Here is a 21,298-nt window from a genome sequence, read left to right as displayed (position 1 = left end):
CTAGGTACTCTTACCTTAGGGAAGAGTAAAATGGTAAAGGGATTTAATTGGCACTAGAGTGCAGATTAAGGGTGCTAATGCAGTGGTACTTTATGGACGTGTTTTTAAATGATTTGTGGAATGTCTTTAATGAATCAAGCATTGTATCAGGGACTGGAAAAGTAAAAGTTACAGTACTCATTTTAAAGAAATTCATGATCTAGAAAACAGTGTAGAGCTAAAAGTGCTGTATTATTATACGTATGTAAAGATATAGATGAAGTACAGATAAGAGGAAAAAATTAAATTTTGTTGGGGGCTTGTGGGAATTTCCTAAGTAAGGTAATACCTGAGCTGAGTTTTGAAAGATGAACAGTCTGTAGGCAGAAGGGAAGTGGGAAGGTATTACAGATTTAGAGAACAACATATGTGAATAATTGTTTAAAACAAACTATGAGCTGTTCATTTTGGCTGGAGCATTAAATGCTAGCTTAGAATTGGTGCAAAGAGATGAAAATGAATAGTTAGGGATCAAGTCAAATGGAACTTTTTATACTAAACCAGATAACTTTAGCATTTACCACTAGTAATAAAACTTCATTGGAAAAGATTTTGATCAGGAGAGAGGTGATCTGATTTTTATTTCAGAATGATCACTTTCATAGCTCCTAAAGGGTCATTTGAAAAGGGTCAAAGTTAGGGCTTCCTGTCTTGCTGCAGTGGAAACGAATAAGGTTGCGGGTTTGATCCCCAGCCTCGCTCAATGGGTTAAGGATCCAGCGTTGCTGTGAGCTGTGGTATAGGTTGCCGACACGGCTTGGATCTGGCGTTGCTGTGTCTCTGGCATTGGCTGGCAGCCACAGCTCCAATTAGACCTCTGGCCTGGGAACCTCCATATGCCGTGGGTGCAGCCCTAAAGAAAAAAAAAAAAAAGAAAAAAAGAAAAAGGTCACAGTTAGAACTGGGGGGGGCATTAATTAGGAAGCCATTCCAATACTTTTTAGAATTTTTTAAAATAATAGAGTGGAATCAAATTTTACATATGATTAAGTTCTAAAATGGGAAAGGTGCAATTAAAATATAAAAACTATTATTCTGGAATATTCTTCAGTTCCCTCAGATATTGAAGCATGCACAGAGTACAACAGAAATATTTTTGAACTCTAACTTTGAATAGATCACTGCTCTTTGAACATCATTAAATAACTGCCTTATGCATCTTTAAATCTTTGCTCATGCCTGGTGAGTTGCTTACACTCAGAGGAGTATGTTGGAATTGAGAGCAACCAAGGGAGTAATTTTCACCTCTGCTCCTGCTCTTGGTGGAGTCTGTGTTCGCTGGGGGGATCCAAGATTTTGAACACTGTGGTTTAGTCATTGAACTCTTCTTTAGCTAATTGTGTTCTTTTCATTTTCTATAAACACTTCCGTGTGCATCTTTTTGCATGAGACATGTATCCCTGTTGATATGTCATTTCAAAGATTGAGTGTCATTCTGTAGGTTTAGAAAGCAATATGCTTGAAGAGCATCCATATTAAAGTGGGGTTAGAAATATGCTACAAATGAGCTAATTTCTCAAATTTGCTTTCTCACACAAGCCTGGTAATTACTAGTAAGCAGCGAGTTACTATTATTTTTTTCTTAAAAGTCTTGGGATCATTCAGGTAGCAGCCAGGAATGAATAGATCCAGGTATAGCAAACAATATCACATACCCCCAACAGAAAATAATTACTGCCTTTATATTAAAAATCTGTAGTAAATCTTTTGACTACATTCTTAACTTTATTCAGCTCATGCATGCTAAGATATAGATTCAGTAAAGACCTCAAAAATCAGTTTTGCTTAAATTTAATTTTGATGTTATAATTTTAAATCAAAGTACTACTGCCCTGATTATAAAATCAATATAAAGACAAAAGACAAATGTTGAAAAAAAGCATAAAATATAGATATTTATCACATAGCAGTCACATCAACAAAGTAGGAGTACAATTGAATCCCATTATTTTGGGAGACAAGTTAATAATCTGCTTTCTTTTCTTGTAGTGAGAGATTTTAATATCTATTCCTTTAATGATTTTCTTTTTAAATTCTTTTTTATTTTTATTTATTTTTATTTTTAATTTTTTTTGGCTTTTTGCCTTTTCTAGGGCCACTCCTGTGGCATATGGAGGTTCCCAGGCTAGGGATCTAATCAGAGCTGTAGCTGCTGGCCTACACCAGAGCCACAGCAATGCGGGATCCGAGCCTTGTCTGTGACCTACACCAGAGCTTACGGCAATGCCAGATCCTTAACCCACTGAGTGAGGCCAGGGATCGAACCTGCAACCTCATGGTTCCTAGTTGGATTCATTAACCACTGAGCCATGACGGGAACTCCAAAGTTCTTTTTTATTTTTTAAAGAAACTTTAGGTTCACAAAAATTTTCTTTTTAATTTTTAAAATTAAAATATAGTTGATTTATAATGTTCTATCAATTTTTGCTGTACAGCAAAGTGACCCAGGCATGTATATGTGTATGTGTGTATATATATATATATATCTATATATACACACACACACATTTTTTTCTCATATTTTCTTCTACCATGTTCTATCAGAAGTGATTGGATATAGTTCCCTGGGCTATACAGTAGGACCTCACTGCTCACCCATTCTAAATGTAACAGTTTGCATCTACTAACACTAAATTCCTGGTCCATCCCATTCCCTCCCCATCCCACTGGAAACTGCAAGTCTGTTCTCCATGTCTGTGAGTCTTTTTCTGTTCTATAGATAGGTTCATCTGTACCACATTTTAGATGCCATATATAAATGATGTCATGTAGTATTTCTTTTTCTCTTTCTGACTTACTTCACTTAGTATGAGAACCTTTAGTTTTATCCATGTTGCTACAAATGACATTGCTTTGTGTTTATTTTTATGACTGAGTAGTATTCCATTGTGTGTATGTACCACATCTTCTTAATCCATTCATCTGTCGATGGACATTTAGGTTGTTTCCATATCTTGGCTATTGTGAATAGTGCTGAAGTGAATAGGGTGCATGTATCTTTTTGAATGAAAGATTTGTCTGGATATATGCCCAGGAGTGAGATTGTAGGATCATATAGTAGTTCTATGTAAAGTTTGCTGAGGAACCTCCATTCTGTTTTCCCTAATGGTTGTACCAATTTACATTCCTACCAACAGTGTTAGGAAGTTTCCCTTTTCTATACACCTTCTCCAGCATTTGCTAATTGTATGTATTCTAATTATAGCCATTTAAACAGTGTGAGGTTGTACCTTATTGTGGTTTTGATTTGCATTTCTCTAATAATTAATGATGTCAAGCAGTATTTCATGTGCCTGTGGACCATCCTGTGTGTCCTTTTTGGAGAAATGTCTATTTAGGTTTTTTATCCCATTCTGTAGGTTGTCTTTTCATTTTTTGTTTGTTTTGTTTTTTTATGGTTTCCTTTGCTGTGCAAAACTTCTAAGTTTGATTAGATCCCCTTTGTTTATTTTTGTTTTTAGCTCTATTGCCTTGAGATACTGACCTAAGAAAACGTTTGTACAGTTGATAGCAGAGAATGTTTTGCCTATGTTCTCTTCTAGGAGTTTTATGATGTCTTTTCTTATGTTTAAGTTTTTAAGCTGTTTTATTTTTGAGCATGGTGTGAGAGTGTGTTGCAGTTTCATTGATTTATACACAGCTGTCCAGTTTTCCTAGCACCACTTGCCAAAGAAGGCGTCTTTTCCATATTTTATATTCTTGCCCCCTTTGTCTGAGATTAATTGACCATAGGTGTCTGGGTTTATTTCTGGGCTCTCTATTCCATTCCATTGGTCTTTATTTCTGTTTTTGTATTAGTATCACAATGTCTTGATTACTGTCGCTTTGTAATATTGTCTGAAGTATAGGAGTGTTATGCTTTCTGCTTGTTTGTTTATTTTCCTCCAAATTGCTTTGGCAATTCTGGGTCTATTAATAAAGATCTCATTAAATCTGTAGGTTGCTTTGGATAGTATGGCCATTTTAATGATATTAATTCTTCCAATCCAGGATCATGGGATAACTTTCCATTTCTTTTAATACTCTTTAATTTCCCTGATTAATATTTTATAGTTCTCAGTGTGTAAGTCTTTCACCTCCTTGGTCAGGGTTATATCTAGGTATTTAATTTTAGGGATTGCAATTTTAAAAGGTATTTATTTTAATTCCTTTTCTAGTATTTCATTGTTAGTATGCAGAAAAGCAACTGATTTCTGAAAGTTAATCTTGTATCCTGCTACTTTGCTTAATTTGTTGATTACTTTGAGTAGTTTTTGTGTGGAGTTCTTAGAGTTTTCTGTACGTAGTATTGTGTCATCTGGATAGAATGACAATTTTACCTCTTCTCTAGTAATTCAGATACCTTTTTTTTCTTTTGCGTATCTGATTACTGTGGCTAGGACTTCCAATACTATGTTGAATAAAAGTGGTAAGAGCGGGCATCCTTGTCTTGCTCCAGATTTTATCATGAAGTCTTTCAGCTTTTCTCTGTTGGGTATTGTCTTGACTGTAGGTTTATCATAAATAGCTTTGATTATGTTGAGGTATGTTCCCTCTATTCCCACTGTGGTAAGGTTTTTAAATCATGAATAGATGTTGGATTTTGTCAAATGATTTTCTGCATCTATGGAGGTGATCATGTGCTTTTTGACTTTTTTTTTTTTTTGTCTTTCTGTCTTTTTAGGGATGCACACTCAGCATGTGGAGGTTCCCAGGATAGGGTTCCAATCAGAGCTGTAGCCGCCAGCCTACAGTAGGGCCATAGCAACACGGGATCTGAGCCATGTCTGTGACCTACACCACAGTTCACAGCAATGCCGGATCCTCAACCCACTGAGCTAGGCCAGGGATTGAACCTGTGTCCTCATGGATGTCAGTCAGGTTCTTTAACAACTGAGCCATGACAGGAACTCGAGACTTTATTTTTTGTTAATATGGTGTATGGCATCGATTAATTTGCATATGTTGAACCATCCTTGTGACTTTGGTCCCACTTTTTCATGTTGTATAATCTTTCTTACATGTTGTTGGATTCAGTTGGCAAAATTTTGTTGAGAATTTTTGCATTCATATTTATCAGAGATATTGGCCTATACTTTTCTTTTTTGTTAGTTTCTTTGTCTGGTTTTGGTATTAGGGTAATGGTGGCTTCAGAGAATGTCTTTGGGAGTATTCCTTCTACTTTAATATTTTGGAAAAGTTTAAGAAAGATGGGTATACTTTCTTCTTTGTGTGTCTGGTAAAATTTGCCTGTGAAGCCATCTGTCCTGGACTTTTGTTTGTAGGAAGTGTTTTTATGACATATTCAATTTCATTTCTAGTGCTAGGTCTGTTCAAATGATTTATTTCTTCTTGATTCAGTTTTGGCAGACTGTATGTCTTTAAAAATTTGTCCATTTCTCCTGCGTTGTTAAATTTGTTGGCATATAATTGTTCACAATATTCTCTTATGTTTGTTTTTGTTTGTTTTTTGCTTTTCTGTAGTATCTGTTGAGATTTCTCCCTTTTTTATTTCCTTTTTTGTTTATTTGGATTCTCTCTTTCTTCTTGGTGAGTCCGGCCAGAGATTTGTCAATTTTGTTTATCCTTTCGAAGAATGAGATCTTGGTTTTATAGACCTTTTTCTATTTTTTAATCTCTATTTTATTGATTTCCACTCTTGTATTTATGATTTCCTTCCTTCTGCTGACATTAGGTTTTCTTTGCTCATCCTTTTCTAATTCTTTTAGAAATGGTAGGTTAAGTTATTGATTTTAGGTTTTTCCTCTTTTTTTGAGGAAGGCCTATATTTCTATGAACTTCCCTCTAAGAACGGCTTTTGTGGCATCCCATAGATTTTGAATGATGTTCACTGTTGTTTGTCTCAAGGTATTTTTTAATTTTCTTTTTGATTTACTTTTTCACCCATTGATTTTTTAGTAGCATGTGTTTAGTATCCATGTAGTCAGCTTTTTTTTTTTTTTATCATTCCCATCCCCCCCCCCCGCCCCATGGTTGATTTCTAATTTCACGCCATTATGGTCAGAGAAAATGCTTGAAATAATTTCTGTGGTCTTAAATTTTTTGAGGTTTTATGCCCCAGTATGTGATCAGTCCTGGAGAATGTTCCATGTATGCTTGAAAAGAATGTGTATTCTGTTTTTTTTTTTTTTTTGGATGTACTGTCCTAAAAATACCATTAGGTATAACTGTTCTATTGTGTCTTTTAGGGTCTCTGTTAACTTGTTGATTTTCTATCTGTTACCTTGTTGATTTTCTGTCTATCGATGTGAGTGGTGTGTTTTTAGTCATAATTTATTCAAATATTGTCAACCACTTTTTTTTTTCTTCTGGAATCCCTCTTATGCATAGATCAACCCATTTTATATTATCCCATAGATATCTTAGATTGGTTTCATAGTTTTTATTTTGGTTTTCTGTCTGCTGTCCTGATTGCATGATTTCCATTATTCTATGTTCACTTATTCATTCCTCTGAATTCTTCATTCTACTCTCCAATGCCTTTAACTCAGCTTGTGTCTCTGCAAATGAATTTTCTAATTGTTCTTGACTCTTATAGTTTCTAATTCCTTTCTAAAATAATCTGCATTACTTTTCCTATTTGCTCTTAATTCCTTCAGTATTTTCATTACCTCCTTTTTGAACTTGGTGTCTCTTTCATTGCTTGCTCTCTTGGGAGGAATTCTCCTGTTCTTTTAACTGGGAATGCTTCCAGGGCTTTTTCATTTTGCTTATATTTTTTATTTTTCTCCAAAGCCTGAGTCTCAGTGCCCAGCACCCACCTGAGTATCTCAGGCTGTGGTGTCCCTGGAAGTGGTACCTATGGTCCGTGCAGCTCTCTTTTTATGCTTTGCCCTTCTTAGTCTGGCTGTTGAGCTTTTCTCCAAGGCTTTGAGGTTCCCCATCCATTTTGGCTGATCTCCCCATCAGTTAGGTGGCCTCCCAGGGTGTGGATTCCTTTCCTCTTTCTCAGCTTCCTCTCAGGAGTGCTGTTCCCTTCCTGATTCCTTTTTCTTTCTCCTTTTTCTCTCTTTCTTTTTTCCCCTTTTGTTCTACCCAGTTATGTGGAAGGCTTCTTGCTGTTTTTGGAGCTCTAAGGTCTTCTGCCAGCATCCAGTAGACGTTGTGTGCAAATCATTCACATGTAGATTTTTTTTTATTGTGTTTGTGGGTGAAGGTGAGTACTACATCTGCCATTTTGATCCCGACTCCCATTGATAATTTTCAAATGCACAATAGAGTATTATTAACATAGTTACCATGTTGTACATTACATCCTATACATTTATTTTGTGACTGGAAGTTTTTCCCTTAGAGCATGTTCACTTACTTTGCCCACTACCTGCTTCATTCCCACCTCTGGCAGCCACCAAGCTGTTATCTGTTTCTGGTTTTATTTATTTATTTATTTTTTGTATTTATGAATGTGTTTGTTTTTATGGTTTTGTCCACTTATTTATTTATTTTGGTTCCACATAGCCTTTGATATTTCTCTGTCTTGACTCACTTCACTTAGCATAGTGCTCTCGAAGTTCATCCACAAATGGCAAGGTTTCCTTTTTTATATCTGAATCCATTTAATTATATGTATACCACAGTTTCTTCATCCATTCGTCTGTGAATGGACACTTAGATGGTTCCATGTCTTGGCTGTTTTATATAATGCTACAGTGAAGATGATGGTGCAGATACCTTTTTGAGTTAGTGTTTTTGTTTTTTACTCATCAATACCTGGAAGTAGATTTGCTGGATCGTATGGTAGTCTTATTTTTAAAGTTTTGGAATCTCCTTACTTTTTTCCACAATAGGAACCAATTTACATTCCCACTAGCAGTGCACAAAGGTTCCCTTTGTTCCATATCCTGGCCAACATTTGCTACTTGTTTTCTGTTTGATAACAGCCATTTTAACAGCTGTGAGGTCAACTTTCCATTTTTGAATACCATGGATTTACTGATATTTTGATGTCCAATTTTTCTCTTTAGACATTTAAAGAAAGTCATATGTATATTTTTAAGACAGTCAGCTCTAAAGCCATATTTATAAAGAATAATAATGAAAATGACATTGCAATATTAGTTTATAAGCCAGCCAAAAGGGGTGGAAAAAAGCACCTGCTTCCTAAGTTTCCTTTTTTTTTTGACATTTTAAAATATTCAGGGGAGCTCTCTTTGTGCCTCAGCAGTTAACAAGCCCGACTAGGATCCAAGAGGATGAGGATTTGATCCCTGGCCTCGCTCAGTGGGTTAAGGATCTGGTGTTGCTATGAGCTGTGGTATAGGTCACAGACTTGGCTCGGATTCCACGTTGCTGTGGCTGTGGCCAGCAGCTGTAGCTCTGATTTGCTTGGAATCAAAGGCTGTGGACCCCTGTAGCTCCATATGCTGCGAGTTCAGCCCTAAAAAGCAAATAAATAAATAAATAAATATAAAATAAAATAAAATCTTCAATATCCCCACAGTTAAGAATTGGACAGCAGAGAATAAGCCTTTTTTTCGTGTGTGCTTTTAGTGATTTCCAGAATCCTGGGTTGTCCTATGACCAGAGTAGTAGCTAGGTCCTAGAAAGACCAACAGCAGGCAGTGATATTTCATTTTAGTTTATGAAGAGGACGTCAAAATTAAGCAAGATAGGAATGAATTTGAATTATCAGCTGCAAATGGGGAGGCTGTGGGTTGAAACATTCATTTTGGTTAAAAATATAAATATTTTTCTGTATTACCAGGGTAGGCTAATTTGTAAAAAAAATTATGGAGTAATGAAAAGTCTTCAAATTTCGATAGCTTAATACAATGATTTTGCACTTCTTGCTCTTTCTGTGTTTCTTACTCTAGGATCTAGGGATCATCTCCATTGTGCAGGTTGATAGGAAATGTGACTGGAAGAATTCATGACAGGGGTTTTATAGGCAAGGCCTGGAAGTGGTGTGCATTTTTTCTGCACCTATACCTTTCTGCAAGATACTGTCTCAGGGCTGCATTCAAAGCAAAGGAGGCTGTGGAAAGTAGCCAGCTCTGTGCCAAAGGAAAAACCAACAGAAAGTGTTGGGTGGCAGAGCAGGCTAGCATTTCACCAATTACATTTTGATTAATGACTGAAATAAAATAATGAATTGGGTTGTTTCTGACTCACCTGGTCTATAACTGAGGTTACTCAGTTTCTATGTTCCAGATTCTCCATAAAATTAAAACATTTTCTGTTTAATTTGTTAGGCTACTAAAAAATCTGTGAAAGATTTGAAATTTAGTTCCCGTCGTGGCTCAGTGGTAACAAATCTGACTAGTATCCAAGAGGATGTGGGTTCAATCCCTGGCCTTGCTCAGTGGGTTAGGATCTGGTGTTGCCTCAAGCTGTGGTGTAGGTCACAGACATGGCTCAGATCCTTCACTGCTATGGCTGTGATGGAGGCCGGCAGCTGTAGCTCTGATTTGACCTGTAGCCTGGGACCTTTCATATGCTTCAGGTGTGGCCCTAAAAAGACAAAAACAAATAAACAGATTTGAAATTTGTAGGAAAGAAGTTATAGAATAAAACTTAGTGGCATTAGTTCTCAGAGTGAACAAGTTATTCAAGATTTATTTATCCAGAATCTCAGGTGATGTTGCTCTTTTCACTGATAACTGTACTATCATTGTGCTTTCATATTCATTAATAGTTTTCATAGTTTCAAGGTGTTCTTGTATGCCTGAAAGGATAGCCTTTTTTTCAATTATGCAACTTGCTGTAGATTGTAGGAAAAGAATAATAAAATGGAGAACACAAATTTAAAGGGGATGTGCTTCTTGTCGGACATTGCAAATAAAAATTGAGGACAGGTAGCTAATTACAATACATTTAACTTTTTCTTTTCCTCTGAAGTTAAAGAATTCATATTTACATTTTATGTCAACCATCAGTTACTTAATAAGCAATGAATTCTGGGAAGTCAGCATCTATTTTATTTGTCTCTCAGTGAGAAATGTGGAACGATCCCCTCACAGCAACGAACTTGTAGCCACTGCCCCTTGTGTATGCACTAGTGTAGAATTGGATTAGGTAACTAGGAATGTGAGGATGCTAGGGCTTCCCCAGGAACTACAGTGAGCATCTCCCATTTTTTGAATTGTCTGAGACAGGAAGAGTTGATCCATCCAGGCTCACTGTAGTCATACCCAAGGGATTTTCTGCCATGCCCCCTCCCAGAGTAGGTCATATGCAGTAGAATGGCTGTATAAATTCGGCTCACTGGTGTCAGCTGGGGGATTTTTGGAGGATCCTGGCCTTTCATCTAGGATCTCCTTATCATGACTGCTAAGCTCACAGCTGCTTTTTCCTTGTCCATCTTTGGCAAAATCTCTGCTCTTTTTTGAGAACTTTACCATGGCCTTCAGGCAAGACTTGAGATTTGCAGCAGAACTTATATTTTGCCCATCTTGTCCAGCAGTAGTAATTGTCCTCAGTAGCATTTTCCCTTGACCCTGTAACTGAAACATGGGCTATTCCAGTGTCATTTCATCTACATTAGTTATTAAGGTTGTCAATCATTTCCAGACTTCAGAGATGCAGCCAGGTTTAGGTTAGTTCTTTCAATGTATAAGAATGCAATTTGGTACACTAGAGTTTACCTGTCTGAGTTAATTCTTATTTCATTTAATAGACTCTTTGACAGGATAATATCTTTCTGTCACACCTAAAATAGACATCTACATCTTGCAGTCCCTCTTCCCAAGATGATTTTATCTGAGCTAGGTTTCATGAAACATTGTTTATTCTAACAGAATAGATGTAAACTCTGCTCTGCTGCCCACCCCAAAATAAGAATTCTAGGGTCAAATGCATTTGGGAAATACCATGTACTGTTTTTCTCTCTTGCAGCATCACACTATACATTAGCATAGCAAGGAATCAGATCAATCTTTCATTAAAATACTTTTCTTTTTGTTGGACAAGTATTTCCTATACTTATTTGAACATAGAACACATTTTAAAAGAGAACACTTAGGAATAATGTTACTTGAAACACCTAGTTTTGTGTGTCTAGAAAGTGGTAATGATCCTATTATCCATTTTGCTATTGTCAGATGCTGGGAGTGTATGTCCTGGGTTTATCAGTGGTGTGTGGCTGAAAAAGCCATCATTCAGAAAGAGTTTCATACAAGTAGTAGTCTTCATGGAAAATTCTTTATTTATTTTTTATTTTTTTTTATTTTTTATTTTCCCACTGTACAGCAAGGGGGTCAGGTTATCCTTACATGTATACATTGCAATTACAGTTTTTCCCCCACCCTTTCTTCTGTTGCAACATGAGTATCTAGACATAGTTCTCAATGCTATTCAGCAGGATCTCCTTGTAAATCTATTCTAGGTTGTGTCTGATAAGCCCAAGCTCCCGATCCCTCCCACTCCCTCCCCCTCCCATCAGGCAACCACAAGTCTCTTCTCCAAGTCCATGATTTTCTTTTCTGAGGAGATGTTCATTTGTGCTGGATATTAGATTCCAGTTATAAGTGATATCATATGGCATTTGTCATAATCAAAGCCATTTATGATAAACCCACAGCAAATATAATACTCAATGGGGAAAAACTGAAAGCCTTCTCACTCAAATCCGGAACAAGACAGGGATGCCCACTCTCACCACTGCTCTTCAACATAGTTTTGGAAGTCCTAGCCACAGCAATTATACAAACAAAAGCAATAAAAGGCATCCATATAGGAAGAGAAGAGATCAAACTGTCACTGTATGCAGATGACATGATACTATACCTAGAAAATTCTTAATGGACACTGCCATTTTCTCTCTTGGATAGATAGGGTATTTTGAAAATACCACTCTCCGGTATACACACACACACACACACACACACACACACACACACACAAATTTATGTTCTTTATAATAAAAATATATGAGATAAAGTGAGAAGCATGAACACAGGAAAAATACTAGAATTTATTTTTTAATTATTTTAAAAAAACATATCATAGTTGATTTACAATGTCTGTCAACTTTTGCTGCACACCAAAGCAACCCAGCCATATATATATATATATATATATATACATATATATATGTATATATACTCACATTATCCTCCATCATGTTCCATCACAAGTGACTAGATGTATAGTTCCTTGTGCTATACAGCAGGATCCCATTTCCCATCTACTCCAAATGCAACAGTTTACATCTGCTAACCCCAGACTCCCAATCCATCCCACTCCCTCCACCTCCCCCTTGGCAACCACAAATCTGTCCTCCATGTCCATGATCTGTTTCTGCTTCGTAGGTAGATCATTTGTGCCATATTTTAGACTCCACATATAAGTGATATCATATGGTATCTGCCTTTCTCTTTCTGACGTACTTCACTCAGTATGAGAATCACTAGTTTCATCCATGTTGCTGCAATTGGCATTATTTTGTCCTTTTTATGGCTGAGTAGTATTCCATTGTATATATGTACAACATCTTATTAATACATTTTAATACATTTATCTGTTGATGGGCATTTAGGTTGTTTCCATGTCTTAGCTATTGTGAACAGTGCTGCAATGAACATACAGGTCCATGTATTTTTCTTTTTTTTTTTTTGTCTTTTTGCCATTTCTTGGGCTGCTCCTGTGGCATATGGAGGTTCCCAGACTAGGGGTCCAATCGGAGCTGTAGCCACCGGCCTATGCCAGAGCCACAGCAACGTGGGATCTGAGCCGCGTCTGCAACCTACACCACAGCTCACAGCAACGCCGGATCGTTAACCCACTGAGCAAGGCCAGGGATCGAACCTGCAACCTCATGGTTCCTAGTCAGATTCGTTAACCACTGTGCCCCAACGGGAATTCCAGGTCCATATATTTTTCGAATGAAAGTTTTGTCTGGATATATGCCCAGGAGTGGGATTGCTGGGCCATATGGTAGTTCTATATTTAGCTTTCTGAAGTATTGCTGTACTGTTTTCCATAGTGGTTGTACCACTTTACATTCCCACTAACAGTGAAGGAGGGTTCCCTTTTCACTACATCCTCTCCAGCATTTGCTCTTTGTTGACTTGTTAATAATGGCCACTCTCACTGGTGCGAGGTGGTACCTCATTGTTGTTTTGACTTGAATTTCTCTAATAATTCTTGATATTGAGCATTTTTTCATGTGCCTACTGGCCATCTGTTTGTCTTCTTTGGAGAAGTGTCTGTTTAGGTCTTCTGCCCAGTTTTCAATTGGGTTGTTTGTTTCATTATTGTTGTCATTGAGTTGTACAAGTTGTTTGTATATTTTGGAGATTAAGCATTTGTTGGTTGAGTCATGTGCAAAAATTTTCTTCAATTCTGTGTGTTTTCTTTTTTTTTAATGGTTTCCTTTGCTGTGCAGAAGCTTTTGAGTTTAATTAGGTCCCATTCGTTTGTGGCTTTATTGTCTTTATTCTAGGAGAGGGAGTCAAACAAGATGTTGCTGTGATGTATGTCAAAGAGCATTCTGCCTATGTTTTCCTCCATGAGTCTTAAAGTATCTGGCCTTACATTTAGGTCTTTAATCCATTGGAAAAGAAGTAAAACTATCACTGTTTGCCGAGGACATGATACTATACCTAGAAGGTCCTAAAGACACTACCAGAAAACTATTAGAGCTCATCAATGAATTTGGTAAAGTTGTAGGATACAAAATTAATACACAGAAAGTGATTGCATGTCTACATACTGGCAGTGAAAGAGCAGAAAGAGAAATTAAGGAAACCATCCCATTTACCATTGCATCAAAAAGAATAAAATACCTAGGAATAAATCTACCTAAAGAGACAAAAGACTTGTGCTCTGAAAAATATGAGACATTGATGAAAGAAATCAAAGCACACATACACAGATAGAAAAATATACTATGTTCTTGGCTTGGAAGAATCAATGTAGTCAAAATGATGATACTATCTAATGCAATCTAAAGATTCAATTCAATCCCTATCAAATTACCAATGACATTCTTTACAAAACTAGAACAAAATATTTAAAAACTTGTACAGAAACACAAAAGACATCGAATAGCCAAAGCATTATTGAAAAGAAAAAAAAAGGCACTGGAGAAATCAGGCTTCCTGACTTCAGAATCTACTACAAAGCTACAGTCATCAAAACAGTATGGTATGGCACAAAAACAGAAATATAGATTAATGGAACATGAAAGAAAGCCCATAAATAAACCCAAGTACTTATGGTCAACTAATCAATTACAAAGGAGACAAGAACATACAGCAGAGGAAAGACAGTCTCTTCAATAAATGGTGCTGGAAAAACTGGACAATAGCATGTAAGATAATGAAATTAGAACATTTGCTAACACCATACACAAAAACAAACTCAAAATATTAGAATTTAGGAGAAATGAAGTTGATATTTTCTCACCCAGTTTTACTTAAACACTTATCTTTCAGAGATGAAAAACAGAGCTTAAGGTAAAATTGGTGCTTCTGTTTTCTAGGGAAGACCTAAGCAATCCAGGAGGAAAAACCCCTCTCCTTTCTGATCAATGGCTGGTGGTGGTGGATGGGTAGGTTGTTCCACGATACAGTGTAGGTCACTGGGAAACATAAGGAGAATGGGGTTTTGTGACCTGTTGTGCTTGGGGAACGTACCTACAGTTCTGCATTCATCTTTGCCTAGTGGTCCAAGTAGCCTCTCAGATCAACCAGAAGTTAGTCATGCCATCCAGGTAGCATGGCACTGTTCTTTCCATATCTGAGAGCCTGGTATGCTTCATGAAGGGCTAGGCATTCTCTCATTAATGGTCAAGGAAGCAAGTTAAGGCATTATAGAGTAGGAATTAGAATAACTGATAAATATGTCCTTGTATAAGAAAGTGGGCAAGGGGTGGGCAGCCTCAGAATCTGCAGTATAATTTAATTTTGACAACCCTCTCTATCCCCATAATTAAATTGGCCCTTCTCCCTCCTCCTCAGTGTAGCACCTCTCTCACTCAGGAAACTCTACTCCTCACACAAGAAAGACACTTCTGACTTTTGTCTCTTATTGAATATCCTAATGCATTAGCCCAATATTAATGGAAGCTTTTCCTTGTTGAGGATTCAGTTTAGGATTCATGGAGTTCCAGAGTGGCACAGTGAATTAAGAATCTGGTGTTGTCACTGCTGTGATGCGGGTTTGATCCCTGGCCTGGGAACTTCTGCATGTCACGAGCACAATCAAAAAAATTTTTAAAAGGATTCATTATACTCCAAATAAAGTGGTAGAAAAATAGTGATTGCTCCAGTTCTAATTCAAAATCACTATTAGCAAGACATTGGTTGGTTTTCTACTTTCCTAAGAGCAAACAAAAGTCCTATGCTCAAACACATTCTTTTAAATTTTTCTTTCAGAGTAAAGTGAGGAGAGTTATATATAAGAAAATCATATTCTTTATGCACACTTCATTGCGTTCTCCATCTTGTTTAAAAAATGACTCTAGCATCTCTGTACTGAGAACCTTTTGATACCTTTCTGAGTAGATTCTCATTAAACAAGCTTCTACTTTAGGTGAAATATTTCTATCAGAGTAAATTTGAAATGAAGGACCTCCGTCTTAACTATCCACAGATTTTATCCTCTGATTCCATAATTTCTCCCTTGATAGAGAGAACAAAAAGTATTTGCAATTCATTTTGCCTTGCCAGAAGAGCTTGAATTTCTGTACTTTTCAAAACATATATGAAGTCTTATTGTCTGCTGTTCATTCTTAGATCTAAGAGCAGTTATATCAAGTCAGATGCTTTTAAATATGTTTAAGGTAAATATATGGTTCAGTTAGAAAATGACAAACACATGTGGGCAAAAACTTAAATTTTTATGACTGCAGGATAGTATATTTTATATACTAATACAACTAAGAGATACTCTGCTAAACCTTTAAATTTTTTCACTAACAGCCCCAGTTGCCTTTGGAGAGTTTTTAATGTGAACTTATAGGGTTACACATACAAAGGATCCAAGTATCGCCCTCCCCAGACTCAATATAATTTAATAAAACTCAATTATTTGATTTAGAATATGAAACAATAATAGAAAAAATCTGGTTGTTATTGGTAGTGGTGGGTGTGGCACTGGTAGAAAAATCATTTGATTATTTGACTACTAAAAGTCTATTTGGTTTAAATAGACAATGAAATATTTAAAACATCATTGAGTATTAGATCTTCAAGAGCTAAACCACTGTGAGCAATTACCAAAAGATGATCATTCAAGGGTGACAGAGGTTTGGAGATAGGGTATAGCATTCACATTGCTATCCTACATGGATTATTTCTGTATAAGATATGGGCTATTGTAAATGTCCATACACTGTGTCAAAGCATTGACACAAAGAGATTTTTTTTTTCAGTTTCAGAAATGCAGATTTATAATAAATGTGATTATTACTCAGCTCATGAGACATTCACTTTTCATTTCTCAGTAAATAGACTTCACACACTCTCAGTTATAGTATGAGACAGTTTGAAATCCATTAAACTGGATATTTAGCTTTGGTTTGTAGATTTTAAATTTCAATAATGGGGTGGTTAAACTATTTTAATCCTGATTGACAGTTTCCTTTACAGATGTAACTTATTTTGATGATTTCTGTATTATGGAATAAAAGAGGAAAAGTGCTCTGCAAATTCAGTAGCTCGCTATTTCTGAAAAGCAATCTTTCCCTCCCCATCAGCAAGTCATCAAGAAAGATGAAACTCACAAAAACAGTGTTGTAACTCAGGAAGAATGTTTTAATAATTCTTGATAATAAAATTTAAACAATTTAGGAGCACCTATCGTGGCTCAGCAGTCACAAACCCGACTAGTATCCACGAGGATATGGGTTTGATCCCTGATCTAGCTCAATGAGTTAAGCATCTGGAACTGCTGTGAGCAATGGTGTAGATTGCAGATGTGGCTTGGATCTGGCTCTGCTATGGCTGTGGTGTAGGCCAGCAGCTGCAGATCCAGTTCTACCCCAAGCCTGGGAACTTCCATATGCCACAGATATGGCCCTAAAAAAGACAAAAAAGTTAAGTAAATAAATAAATAAACAATTTAATGCATTGTATATGGTCTATGTCAACAACTCTGTGTTATAAACATGTGGGCTATTTTTGAATAAACTGATTACCACTTAAAAACCTGAATGTAATAGTATTTTGTTTTTTTTTGTTATGTTGTCTTGTGGGTTTCACAGGATTTGGTTTTAGTTGTGGAAAGAATAATGAAGGAACCTAGACGGAAGTTACTGACCCTTTCCAGAAAAATTGATCATAGTGTCCAAAGTAGCACACATATTATTCTTTTTATTTTAGTTTGTATTAAGTGCTTATACTAATAATGCCAAGGAAAATGAAACATTTTACACATTCAGCATTGTAGCCATACTTAGAATTTTTAGGAGTTTTTCTGTTGTTTCCCTCCAGTTCATACATCTGTAATTTTGGGGATATTTGGATCATTGAGAGGGTGGAAATTAGTTTGGGCTAATGTCTCCTCTGTTGCCTAATTTAATATTAACCACCCTGCCAGGTTAGATCCTGAACATCTTGCACCAAGATTATAGGAAAATTACGAACTGCTCTCCTTGACCCTTTTCCTTCTAGTGTAAACATTGTGAAGTCTGAATTAGCTGATTTTAAAGTGCTTTTCTGATTATCACAGACTCCCTGCGTCATCTTTTTTACCCCTGAGGATAGAGTTTCATCTTAAAAATTAAGAGTTTTTACTTAATAAGTTTAAAAATACAATCTCCTTTTCAGGACCCCAGTGATTTTGTCCCTGCCTCTTCTTTCCCCGATTCATGTCCTGCATCACATCATCTCACTCTGTTCCACTCCTGTTGCATTTGCCCAACTTCCGGCAATCCCTTGAATTAATAGCGTTGTTCTAAAGCTTTTTAATAATTAATATCTTTGTGTATAGAATGCCTTTCTTTGTCTGATGAGCTCCTACATATACATGAAAGCCCGACTCAAATATCTCTTCCATAGACAGGTTGATACCTTCCATCCAATGCCTCCTGTGGAATATATTATAGTACATAGCACTATACCTTGTCTATTTACATGCTAGTCACTGACACCAGTTTAATTTATGTGAGGACATGGAAATTAAAAATGAAAGTGCATTATTCAGTTTTGTATCAGTCTGCAACTTTGCAACTCAGTACATAGTAGGGACTTAGAAATATTTGATGATTCAATCAGTAAAGGACCTACAAATTTCATATTTTGGTCTACTCAGCAGATATCTGCCTTTATTCAGAGTTATTAAATAATTGTAATAAGCCATGTTAATCTTGAACCTAATAAGTGACCTGACTTGAACCTTCATTTTAATATGAGGTATATGTGTTGGCAGATAAGATTCTGGAAACAATCCTGATGAATATTCATGAAGGAACTCTGGCACCAAAATGCAAAGAAGGAGAAAAGTAACAATAAAACCCCAGTAAACTGAGAATTGATAAGGTACACTGTTTATTATTAAGATGGTTTTATGATTTTGATCTTCTGTTCAAATCTAATTTCATGTTTTCTGACAAAAATATTTAACCACAATAACAGCTGGCTGGTTACACTAAGTGAAAGTACTGTTTGTTTGTATGTTAACCTAGAATTAATATCTTTACTAAGTAGGAGACTTTTAAGATATATTTGAATAAATCCATTAAAATAAACAATATATGTCATCTGTAGGTGTGGCCTGTAGGGTGATCTGTAAGGTTAGGTTAAAATATCAGTTGCAGAGAAGTGTTTTGTTGTTTTATGAGTCCAATTATTCTACTTGGGGTACCATTTTAAGGTAGAAATTTGAGTTCTAAGTTAACATTTTCTATGATGTTTTTAGTGCATATTGCTTGAAGTTTTCAATATTTCTACAAGAGTCTTAAGTGCCTGTTGTACTGGAGAATAAGTTAACTATCAGATTTTTGGGTGGATGCTTTTGTTATGGCAGTAACCCTTTGAAAGCCTATGTGTCAGAGTCAAGGGAGGAGATGGATTTCTCAATATTTTTCCTTTTACAATGTCTACAGTTTTCTCTCACTTTTGTTAAATGCTAAAGATTTAAGAGATAATGCTTGTCTCTAAATTACTAAAGAGATTTAAATTTTGAGTCCAGGAATAGATTTATTAGAAATGACATTATTTCCTATTGATATTGCCTTTTCTGTGTATGTTTATGTGTGTTTTCCATATAAACACCAAGGTCATTCATGTGGCAACAGAATTGTCTGTTAGATTTAAAAGGTATTCGATAGTAGTAAATATTCAAAACATTCTGAATATCCCAATTTGTGATAAGTTGACTATGTTGCAATGTATGGCACTGATTGTGCTGTGGTGTTTTTAGGAAAGTATTTTTTTTTTCATATTTACTGGAATTACTCTTATCTCTAGAAAAAAATAAGCACATTTCTGAAAGAGTAGATTAGACCACTCACTTTTCACTTTAACCTTTTTTTTCCCCCCTGACCTTAGAAGGATCTGCTCCTTACAGTAGCTACTTAGCAGATTTCTGGGCTGGCTTTCTTTCTTTCTTTCTTTCTTTCTTTCTTTCTTTCTTTCTTTCTTTCTTTCTTTCTTTCTTGCCTTTTTAGTGGTGCACCTGTGGCATATGGAAGTTCCTAGGCTAGGGGTTGAATCAGAGCTGTAGCCGCCGGCCTACCTCACAGCCACAGCAACATGGGATCCAAGCTGCATCTGCAACCTACATCACAGTTCATGGCAATGCCAGATCCTTTAACCCACTGAGCAAGGCCAGGGATCAAACCTATATCCTCATGGAAATTAGTCGGGTTCTTTACCACTGAGCCACAGTGAGAACTCCCACTTTTCTGGGCTTTAGAAGGGGGTTTGATAAAGAAGAAGGATGACAGAATTGCATTAAAGCCAGTGATTTCCTCATCCTAGAAACTAAAGAATACTATGCTTTTAGGAGAGCTGACATGGCAAGTGATGGATGGAAAATGGCAAAGCATTCTTTAAGCCTGCTGCTCTTTTAAATTAAACAGCCAAGAAAAAAGAATGAGAGCAATGGTTCTCTTTACATGAAATTTTACATTAGAAGTTTCAGAAAAGAGAGAGTTACATTGTATGTTGTTAGGATAAAAAAAAAAAAACTATTTGAAAAGATGTTTAAATAAACTGGAAAAAAATAAAGAGATTAAAAGGAGCATGGAGACAGGGGATGCTCTGATTAAGAGATAGCAGTTGTGAAGCTGAGAACACAAGGCCCAGTTCTCTCTTCTTCTTCTCTTCCTCCTCCTTTGCTTTTACCCTGGCATCTAGGAAATCTACCCTTCTGTGGATTCATTTGCACCTGGGATCTAATACCTGTGATCAGGTTGATTAGAGCTATAACTTACCACTTGGATTTTTGCCCTTGTGATTAAAAGATGCTATTTTTAAATAAAATTGCATTTGGATCAGTATTCAAAAAGATAAGTGGTTATTTGTGATAGAAAATATAAGATATCGGGTATTAGTTTATGCTTTGACTAAAGAAGCTATGTATTTTAGAATTAAATTGATTTTTTACTGATTATCATTTTCTTTTGGGGAATTGTCAGCATTCTCTTTTATACCCTTTAAAAATATCAATATTAGGTATATACAGTGTATGTAGTATCTCATGTTTGCCATTAATGTTTTTTATATCATTTAAAAAGCAAAGATAAAGATCTGGAATATGTTGCTAAATACAAAATATGATAGACTCTTTCAGCCTAGGTTCAGCAAGAGAGAGAAACCACTATTTGAAAAGGGAAAGTTTAGGAGTTCCCACTGTGGTGCAGTGGGTTAAGAATCCAACTGCAGCTGTTCAGATCACTGCAGAGGAGGTGACGGTACTGGCGCAGTGGGCTAAAGGATCTGGTATTATTGCAGCTGTGGCCTGGATTCAGTCCCTGGCCCAAGAACTTCTGTATGCTGTGGGTGTGGCTGTAAAAATAATTTAAACAAATAAAAATAATATCTATAATATCTATAACAGATATAGATAATAATAATCTACAATACATCTACAGTCTGTTTCTGTTTTGTGGATACTTAAATGAAAAAATTTAAAAGAGAAAATGATAAACATATGAAAAAGAAAAGGGAAAGTTTAATATAAAAATCATTTACTATAATAATAGAGTGAAATAACAAGGGAATCTGTAGTAAGAATGAAAAAAACTCTGAAGAATATACTAATAGCACATATAAGGAAGAGTCCCTAAACTTAGGGTTGAGATAAAGGACCCAAAGAAGAGTTCCTCAAGGAGTGAATTCCAGACCTTGATGGAAATAGCATAGCCAGGATT

At 36.1% G+C, this 21,298-nt stretch overlaps 1 long non-coding RNA gene across 1 annotated transcript in view; it reads left to right on the top strand.

Annotated features, from left to right (window-relative positions):
• Nucleotides 1-21,298, top strand: part of LOC106509513 — a 202,014-nt gene that overhangs the window by 31,035 nt on the left and 149,681 nt on the right. The window contains exon 2 of the long non-coding RNA XR_002341838.1: nucleotides 18,352-18,461. This is a non-coding gene — a long non-coding RNA (uncharacterized LOC106509513). The remainder of the gene's footprint in view (nucleotides 1-18,351; nucleotides 18,462-21,298) is intronic.

Source organism: Sus scrofa, chromosome 2 (genome assembly GCF_000003025.6).
Source record: "Sus scrofa isolate TJ Tabasco breed Duroc chromosome 2, Sscrofa11.1, whole genome shotgun sequence".
Lineage (NCBI taxonomy): Eukaryota > Metazoa > Chordata > Mammalia > Artiodactyla > Suidae > Sus > Sus scrofa.
Note: the sequence above shows the minus strand (reverse complement) of the source record. Positions and strands in the feature narration are given on the sequence as shown.